Source organism: Plutella xylostella, chromosome 4 (assembly GCF_932276165.1).
Source record: "Plutella xylostella chromosome 4, ilPluXylo3.1, whole genome shotgun sequence".
NCBI lineage: Eukaryota > Metazoa > Arthropoda > Insecta > Lepidoptera > Plutellidae > Plutella > Plutella xylostella.
The window spans coordinates 6,195,572-6,205,675 of NC_063984.1; the positions used below are offsets into that span (position 1 = coordinate 6,195,572).

General features: G+C 37.2%; 1 protein-coding gene across 1 annotated transcript in view; it reads right to left on the reverse strand.

Annotated features, from left to right (window-relative positions):
- LOC105384066 (serine/arginine repetitive matrix protein 2) overlaps window positions 1-9,766 on the reverse strand; it is a 100,843-nt gene extending 91,077 nt beyond the window's left edge. Inside the window, exon 1 of the mRNA XM_038121176.2 lies at window positions 9,211-9,766. The gene's annotated coding sequence lies outside the window, so the exon portion shown is untranslated. The remainder of the gene's footprint in view (window positions 1-9,210) is intronic.
- Between the last annotated feature and the right edge of the window lie 338 nt (window positions 9,767-10,104).

The window sequence follows — 10,104 nt, forward strand, 5'->3', positions numbered from 1 at the left end:
ATTATAAATATCTGAATAGGTTGATTCGTGACGGACAGTGTAACATAAGTGCCAATCAAATGTAACAGGGTAATTACACGGTAATGAGTTGAAATTACAGCCAGGCACGCCACACACTCATAAAGCACAAAAACATAAACAAATTGTCATAACATTACATTAGCGTAACAAACGATGATGAAATGAGACCGATAGAGTCGAGAGTGTCGGAGATACGGTGATAAATACACGTGTAAGTTATAAAGTACCTGAGTAATGTTAGACTAATTTAATGATTGGTGGAGAATCGAAGATTTGATTGGGCTCAACACACTGACAAATTACGAAAATTTTCATTTTAGATCTTATGTTGATCTTTCTTTCAGACTTCGCTCGCACAAAATCATAATTTACCTAAGTATAAACAGCTGAACTTATACACAGCAAAGGAATCGTCTTACAGTAACCTGCCCTACAGGGTGAGTTGGAACAAGACATGACTTCGGGTGGTTAAAAAGATAAATAGGTGTGTGATGTCGGCAACCCAGGTTAGCTACGTCGGGGGTCGATCACGGGTCAATCATTGTTACACCTGGGGCTCGGTGAGTCGGGGCGCGATACGCGGCTGGCGCGCGCGCGATAATTTGTCACTCTCGACGTGAATGCCCTTTACTAACGTGTTCAATAAAGCTGAAGCCGCAGCCATAACCTTTTACACACATCAATATTCGATAAGGCATTACCGTCGCTGAGTACATACTGTGCGAGGGTTGTAGCTTTTGATTCTAAGCTGAAATTCAAATCTTGTGGTGGTGGTTGTTTAATTTGTGTTTGAATAAGTTTAAATAGATGGAAGGTGTCTTTGTATGGATTTGTGTTTGAATAAGTTTAAATAGATGGAAGGTGTCTTTGTATGGATTTCATTATAATAAAACGAAGTAAAATACCTCAATTGTCTACAAAATTCCCACGAATATCTCGTCTCTACGCATAGCAACAGTTTTCGGTAGATTTAACTGTCGTGAAATCTATTGTAATTTGTAAGATTTTATTCTCACACATTGTTTGTTAGCGTCAAAATAATTCAACAAGAAGCAGATACATACAATAGGTATCTTCTTTTAAAGTTATTTCATTGTAATTAAACAGTGTCTAAAAATAAATATACGATACACCGTATAAAATATCCAAAGGTTCACCTATTAAAAATCATTTATAAGAACGGAGAATGGCCAGATCTGGCAATTTTGTAAATGTGATAAAACATCTAGAAGTACTACCATCCGGGTATCCGGCTCGAAGGACCATGAAAAGGCTCGTAGCCTCAGTAGCCTGGATCGCTGGTAGACGCACAGATTATTGATAAGCTATTAGACAACTGAATAAATGGTTTGTTCACTTTGTAAATTTTGGTTTTGTTTCAAAAAATACTATGATTACTAATTTAACTAATTTACAATATTTGTCTGTAGATGCCTGTCTGTCTGTAGATGTATGCATGTAAGTTACTTGGGTAATTACAAATTAAAGTTCAGGTACACTCATTTGAAATTTTGTATTTACGTAGGTACTAAGACTTTTTTACTAAGAGTTTAAGAAAGGCACTGATAAGGTATACGCTACGAAGTAAAGATAACAAGAGTAATAAATCTTTGCAAAGTTGTACATGTACTTAATATGTATGTAGGTATGCTGATAAAGCCTTGACACGGTTGGGGTATCCAATAAAAAACTTTGATAGAATCTCTTACTTTTGTTTACACGTAAAACAATGTCTATAAATATTTTCATAATAAATATTACCTACTTAATATATTTTTTATAAATAATTATATGTCATACATGCATATTTAAATAAAATCGAGACATGTGGTAAGACCTAGTTAATCTCCCCCTAAAATGACACGGCTGGGCTAGGAATATCTAGATCGAATCATTGACTAACTACGAAGAAAGTTTTAGTGAGGCGTATGTAAGTATTAGGAATCTAGGTAATGTTGCGAATATCAAAATCCTAACACAATCATAGACTCCGCTTCATTGAGTCGGGTTGATGTCAGCAGCCAGCATGATATCATTTTATATAACCTTGTCGCTGTTTTCTATGACACACCTTTGTTAATTTAGTATGTGTGACGTGCGAGTCTTGTGACAGACGCTCAAAACATCTTCCTAATTTAATTTAGAACTTAAGTAGCACCTTACGTTTAGATTTAAAAAAAAATGACAGTAAATATTTACCCAAATGATCGCAGTTACAAAGTCTGAACAACAGTACCGCGCACAGCAGATGGCACAGACGGAAGGAATAGATCGATTTTAATTAAAAGCGACAAAACAATGGCTCTATTATTCCCATCGTAATACAGCCACAAGAGACGATTGTCTCCCACTGTCGATATTGTTGGTGCCACTGGCCTACGAAAGCGAAAATTTTGCTGTTCGAAGAATTCGCGACATTTTATCGTGAGTTGCGTTTTTGAGGCTGCAATTGCATGCGAAGCAACGTGATGTGATTGAATTCTGAAATTAGATATTCGATTCTGAATTCTGTCCCATCTCTATTAGCGGTAACAAGTAAGCGGCGCGTGCTGTTTTTTTAATGAGGCCTGACAGCACAGATTACGTGTTACGATTATTCGATTACGTATACTATCGACAACCGTATTCACTTCAACAGACAATTAACTTACTTCACAGGTTACTGACCTCGGTGTAAACAGAAACGTTTTTAATGCACTATTAGGCCATAGCTAGTAAGGCATTTTATATTTTGTTGCGTGACTACCTACAAAAACGGAAAGTTAATCTGCGTGAAACCTTTCTCACGGTCTTTACGTTAAACCCCGTGCTCGGTGAATTATCTTTCAAATTACTGTGTCTAATAAAGCTATACGTCCGCGTGAATGCATACACAAATGCATAATTAGGCAGTAGGCACCCTAAATTATTCAGCGAGAAACTTATATAAAACTTATGTAAATTTTAATAGCAAGTTGGTAAGTACTTACACCTATTTGACATTACGTTACTCCGAAAAGTTACGCGTCATGAAATTTGCTAGTGAATAAAATTACAGTCGTAGTGGTTGACTCAAATAAGTAAATAAAATTAATTATTTATTAGGTAGGTCTACGCTCTAACCTGCCCACACATCACACAGTACCATGACTGACTCATTCAACATCTGGTACCACTTTAGTGTTGCAAGCTTCTGTACTACGTCTCTAACTACAATCTCATAATAACAGCTCTTACTCATATACTGGTTAGAATTCAATAATGTATCGATCTCGTCTAATCAGCACAATCACGAACACCATCCCCGATTAGATAATAATAAAACCGACGGTAAAATAACTGAACACATAACGTATATCATGAAAGCAACATCGTTCAATGGGGGTTTATTTCGAAATTTGACATCCGTCAGCATTTGTCTAAGTTTTGGTGGTTCTCAAATACTTATTTATAACAAACCTGTAATCCGTTCGATATCGTGATCTTGTTTGCAACATTCACAGATCGATTTATCGACCTCTATACATGGCAGCCTTTGTTGAGATCGTGCATCTCGATGAGTCATTGCCAGCATTAAGCCACTTCGTGGACCGTGGAAAGATCTATACATTTCCGAACATGATTTACAACAGTAAGTAAGTACGCAATAAACATACTCACTAACTCTACATTCAGGAATCCTCCAATGTTGACAGTACTTAATTGTAAAACTAGAGAGAACTGAACTATTTCAAAAGCTGTCTAGTTTATAGTACCCTTTTGCAGTTTCTCTTGATATACTTTACTTCATCCTATTTACGATATATAAATCCCCTAAGTGCGAGGTGTTAGGGATACTAATCCGGTATTTATCTTCATCCCACCCTTCAATGTTCTCTAGTAGTTGCTGTAACACGATAAAAGAACCAAATAGGAACCCGGCTACAATAAAGGGGAGGTGAGTAGAAGAATAAACAGAAATATAGCAAAAGTTTAAATTATAGCTAACTGTTGATTATAAACCCCAATAAAAAAATCAATCATACATAAGTAGATACTTTAAAAATATACTTGAACGAATAGGTATTGATTTAAAACCATAAGTCATGCGATTTAATAGTTATGTACATACACCAATGACAAGTGAACACTTATTTCGTATCATGTAGGTGTATGGAAAAGTGGAAAGTGAGAGAGATTAAAAGGTTGCATTGGTGTAGGAGTAACTAAGTCTAATTTCGGGTAATGTCCGTTATGGACGTTGATAAACTCGTTTAACGCACGTTGCACCAATCACAGCGCTGTATTTGTGGCGAATCACGATATAATATGCATTATTATTGACTTTTATCTCCCTCAATAACAGACCCGTGCAGCGGGCACTGTTTTTTTCGTTAAAATTTGTAGCTGGCAGAAATTAAAAGGTTCGTAAAGCCCAGTTTCTGTAAGCTCATTAAGCAATTTACACATCTCTTAAATTGTAGAGCAGTTAAACATGTTGTTATTGACCAGTGCCACTACATACCTACTTAGTAAGTGTATCCGATGAGCCGTGACCACCGGCTATTTTCCATAATAAATAGGTAGTGGAGGAGATCTGAGGCCGACGAACCACAGTTACTCGTCATAGCCGTTACGCTCGGGAAACTTGCCAAACGGTTATAATAATAAATCTCTTACCAATTTCATTTTAAATTGGTCATTAATTGGTGATGCTGATGTGCGAATTATTTCAATTAATATATTCGTGATTGCATATTGATAAATGCATGCTGTGATAATCACTAAACTTGTGATAGCTCATTGAACGTAGCCTTAGCGGCTACTTTTTCTAGATGAGATTGAAGAAATTTATATTTTGAATTTAATTAATGATATAATATATCAACAACAGGCGTGGCCACATATACAAACCTAGGATTCATTGTTGTAATATTCCGTTGTTTTTGGCTTTCAACTATGCAAGCACTTTTATGTCTTTTGCTGTACTTAAGTTTTCATTAATAAATAAATGAGACGACCTTGAGTGCACGCTTCGCTTCGTGCGACGGTTCCGGTCTGTCTCGCTCCAGATATTGATCAAGATGTGTACTAACGATTACTTAAACAGTTATAATTTGCATTATCGCAATCATTACCATACCAAATTACCAATACAACGCATCTGCGTCAGCTATTAGCAGGGCAGGCTCGGAATACGAGTGCGTATTAAAGTCTACGAGTATTAAGTCTGTAGTTATAATGTCTTCATTTAGATTTGAATTCGTTTATATTTGTGCCACTTCTGAGCTTACATATCTTAGCCCTGTATTGTATAAGTAGAACTTACAAAGAGAATCTAATAGATTTGTAAATCGCCGTTGATTCGAAATTGGTGTGATGAACTTGTACATCAAACATGGGGGCTAATCATTATTAAATTAAACTAAACAGTCAAGTCTGACAGAATCAGTGTCATTAGCCGTTTTCTCATCTTGACAGCTATTGAGAGGAACATGACGAGGAGCCCCGCGTAAGCCAATTAATCTATTGACCTGACCGCACTAATCAATGTGATAAACAGACGACATTAAAATGTCCTTGAATCTACTCTACATGACATCGATACAACAGCTTCTAGTGTTCCATGCATGGCAAACCGCACAAAATATGTCCATTTTATATTATTATAGATATACTTATATTAATAGGTATATTTTATAAAGAACCAGCTTAAAAGTATCATTCAATACCTGAAAAGGTGAAAGAGTAAAGAGCGTTTACGAACGATAAAGAAAAGGGATCTTTTAAGGCCATAAATAATGGGATTGGATGCGGTCATCCTTTTATCCAGTAACTTATGGCCTTCAATCTGGAGCAGTCAGCTTTCTCTACTGATCTTTTTACATTCTCAGATGAAATAGTAAAGATGCATATAGCCATATACCATATATAAATAGCCACTACACCAGCTCAATAATAACTTCGTGTGTGACCTAATTTTACTATCGTTAAAACTTATTTTCGTTGGTCGGAATCGAGTTCTTTACACAGTTGTTTTGATTTTATTGCTGCTGTGTTTGAGCTGATAAATGTGTATAACTTAATATACGACAAAAAACCAGAGCATTAATGGTTATAGGTGGCCACACCCCAACGAGCGTCAACAGCAGCGATATTAGTTAGGGTGGTCATGTTCAGCCTCAATAACTTGTAATTGATTTGCGAAATCCCCCATCAAGGCTCATGCATCAGAGGGTTAAATTATTCGAACACATCAAGGGTCAAATAAGCCAAAAAGGCACTAATTTGCCATGAGGACTAATGTGACATGAAATGCACGAAGGTATGAACGTTAGAGATTCGTAATACTTCTATGAAGGTACAAATACAAAAGAACAATAATAATTTACTGTCTAAGGCGTAAATTATGAAGAATATAAGTAATCCAATTTTCCAGACCTTAAAGTTACACACTGTTCCCTGTATTTGCCATATTTAGCGTGCATTATACAAGTGTATAAGTAGCTGGAGTACCGACCGAGACTCCTTAGGGAGGCTTACATTCTAGACTTTGAATTCAACGCACATTAGCCGGAACGATCATATCCCTGTAGGATTGCATTAAATAGTGAGAACCAAGGCTATTTCTATGATGTAGCTATGAATACTAATTATGTAATTTAGCAAGTAATAAAACTGAAATAACCTAATTTTATGTAGTTACCTATACGTTTAATTTTAATGATGTCTCGTGTTCCTTTTTAACGGTTCGATGTATATCGTAAAGCCGGTATGATGATGGGGACACGTGCTGATGGCATCATCTGTGACTCATGTCCTCGTAACTCTTTTAACTACGCCGAATGGTGCCGCGGGCGGGCGTTTGTTTACATACATGGACGCTACTCCCACTTCCGCGACAACACTATTTTAAGAACTCTATATTCCTACGAACCAGAATATAAAGATGGAACAAAAATCATCTGTCTGGCGTATATAGCGTTAACTTCGAAGATTAATAGGCCTACGATTCATTGTAATTTCCCTGGAGACTAATGATGCGCTGGTACTGTACGCTGTTTTAGCTCCAGACAATAAGATAGCTAATGACAACACTGTACTGAAGCCAAAGAAAATTTAAGTTTGCGTGCCCAAGTCGTATTGTGAACGCCTAGCTGGCGACTGAGAAATCGTGATTAGATCAACAGATAAAGACTGATCGGAGAAATCAATAGAGCTAGCTGGCTAGCTAGTAGCTACCTATTCTACTATACTTATTTAATTAACTTAATTAGGCTGTTACAATGTGAAAGAATTTAAACCATACAGTAATAAATAAGGGAAAACAACAATAGTTACAAGGGTCAGAAAACAATACTTTTTTTAATACAATATGGTTTGCTTTAGAAGCTAAAGTAATACGAAATTGCAAAAAGTTGAGAAATAAAACATAAACACGTAACATTCATAAAAATAAATGTTGTTGCAAACAGGAAGTCTCGAAAAGTGTGACATCAGCAACATGACACCCTGACCCGGGCTTTTAATCTAAGCATACCTAAACGAATTTTAAAATTACCTATAATGTGTTCTTCAGAAAGATTTGTACATATTTTGTTTCATATTTCAGATTATTGGCATGATGATTGATTAACGAGATACGTAAATTCATCGAGAGAGTGAGATATCAGAATTGCCGTACTAAATTGATAATTTCCTCTTTCTATAACATTTCAATATGATCGATATTAATTGAAGTCTACGGAACCGGTTACGATGTTAGGTAATACAGTTACAGTTACAGCTGTGTCATGTATGACTTATCTTACGAAGAAAGTTGATATGTCTGCGAGCGACGACCTCATCGCGTCACTATTGTAGGCCGTCGACGACGCTCATGAAATATGAATACCTCAAACACTGAAAGAACGTCTAGATTGTGTATGTTAGCGTCCTGAGTCCTGTGGCAGTCGCGAGCCAGACCCAAGTGGCCTTTGTGATACCTATATACTATTCCACAATTTACACCCTTGGTGATAATGATACAAATAAAATATTATTTTATGTCATCACACCATTACTAAACGCTGTAGTAAAAACAAACTATTCATACCCTTTCTTGTAAAACCTGTCCGCATTGTCCAGTCACCCTTTGATCTGCCTTTGAAGGTAAGACCGGTCCATTATTGACCATACAACCGTACTCGAGCATACACTACGAGTCTCAATTTTGTTTCTTTTACTTTTCATGAATTATAATTGTTAAGTGTATGAGAACTTCGTAGTTAAAAGTCATTATAATTCTTAAATTATTTATTTTTGTACAATTATTTTAATTTTTCAGGCAGGGGTCTTATAATTGAAGTCAAAGCTCTGAGGATCTTAGATTTTCTATCCTGTATTAACATATCAAAGCATCACAAACTAAAGGGATACCTATTCAAAGATTCTGAATCACATGAATAAATCCCTTCGAACTTTTTGGGTCTTCGAAGTGGGAACAAATAACAGCTACAGATTTCTATGAATGTAATAGTTTAAGAATTAAGTCTTGAACGCCCTAATGGATTGCTTTCTTGTAAGATAAGTTCGCTCATTTCGATATGAGTATGTTCGAAGTTTTACATTAGATATGTATGTAGCCAACCATCCCTTATATAAATATGTAGACGTTCAATATTGTTTGTCAAGAATCCACTCGGAGGCTAGATGTTTTCTTTAGTTTCGTTCTTGTTTGCTTTCCCGAGGGCCAGCGGGGGCGGCATCGCTCAAGCATTGTGACACGCCCGTCACCAGAACTTGGCTTTCTTAACTGTCTGTTTTGAGTAGGTGGCGAAGATAACCTTCAATCCTAGTGGGAACAAAACGTTACTTCGGAAGAAGTTTATCAGTTTCTATTTCATCATGTAAATATTCAAATTTCTTGTTCCAAACTCTATACAACAGCTTCTTTATCCGATTATGTGTTATTGGGATTGCCTTTAGCTTGATACTTTTTAAAGGAAGGTGTAATAAAAAATATGTACGTACATTGTTGACCATCTATTAATATTTAGGTACATTTCGTGTAGTTTCTGAAAATTGACATCAAGTCTAATCTAATACTGATTTCATAGTTGGTATCTACATAGCTAACCTGATTTTTTACCTAATTATAGGTAAGCTTTAGTGTAAAAAGCTCAACATGCATTGAAAGCAAAACCGAACATGCGTTGAAGCAATTCACAATAATATGTTTGTTCTTCATACCTCAGGCGTCGGTGAACGTTCTATTTGAAGGACCACGACTCACGGCTGAAGGGGGTCAGCATGCTCCAGAGTAGTGTGAATATTCCCAAGGTAAACAAATATTACGTAAACACAATCCCACGTACGCACGTCATTCGATCGATTTTCAAACTTTCAAATACGACGCCCACTTACGTTGCTATTGCACGAGGAAGGCTCTCAAGGAGTCTGAATGCGCCCACGCAATATCCAAGGCGCAACTCGTATTGTTCATCAATGCCCTTGAAGCACTGAAGGAATACAGGTTATGTTGTCGATACGAAAAGCTAAACAACTCTACAGCACTGACAGTTCGAACAAACAATCACAGGTCAAGTTCACAACGGCTCTGGACGAGGAAGATCGAAGATCTTGCCTCACTGGGGGCTAGATTATTGTTTTTGAGCGTCTGTTACATTGATAAGTTGTCACATCATGTTTGTATGCGCGTTAGCGGCTAACGATCACGTTCGAGTGGTCGAGGGGAGAGTGCAGCGCAGTCCCCCGCGGCCGGCGACTGACTGGCACTGGCGGAGCACCGAGCGCCGCGCCCCCCGCGCCCCGCCGCGCCGCCGCCGCCGCCGCCACGCCGCCTTGCGCGCGCCTTCGCAAGGACCTCCACTCCACAACACACACCTTCTAAAACATTGAATGGAACCTAACTGTTACAGTATTATAGACCACTTTTACAAGTGAATAAAAATCAAGAATAATTTAATGACTGTCTGATTTACCTATGTACTTACTTACATTAAATACTGATGAAATTTTCAAGACGCCGAAAAAACTTGATAGGAATTAAAAACTTGATAACAGTGGCTTTATTGGGTTTCGGTCTGATTCCCAGCAACACCTATCTTGTTTACCGAGAAAATT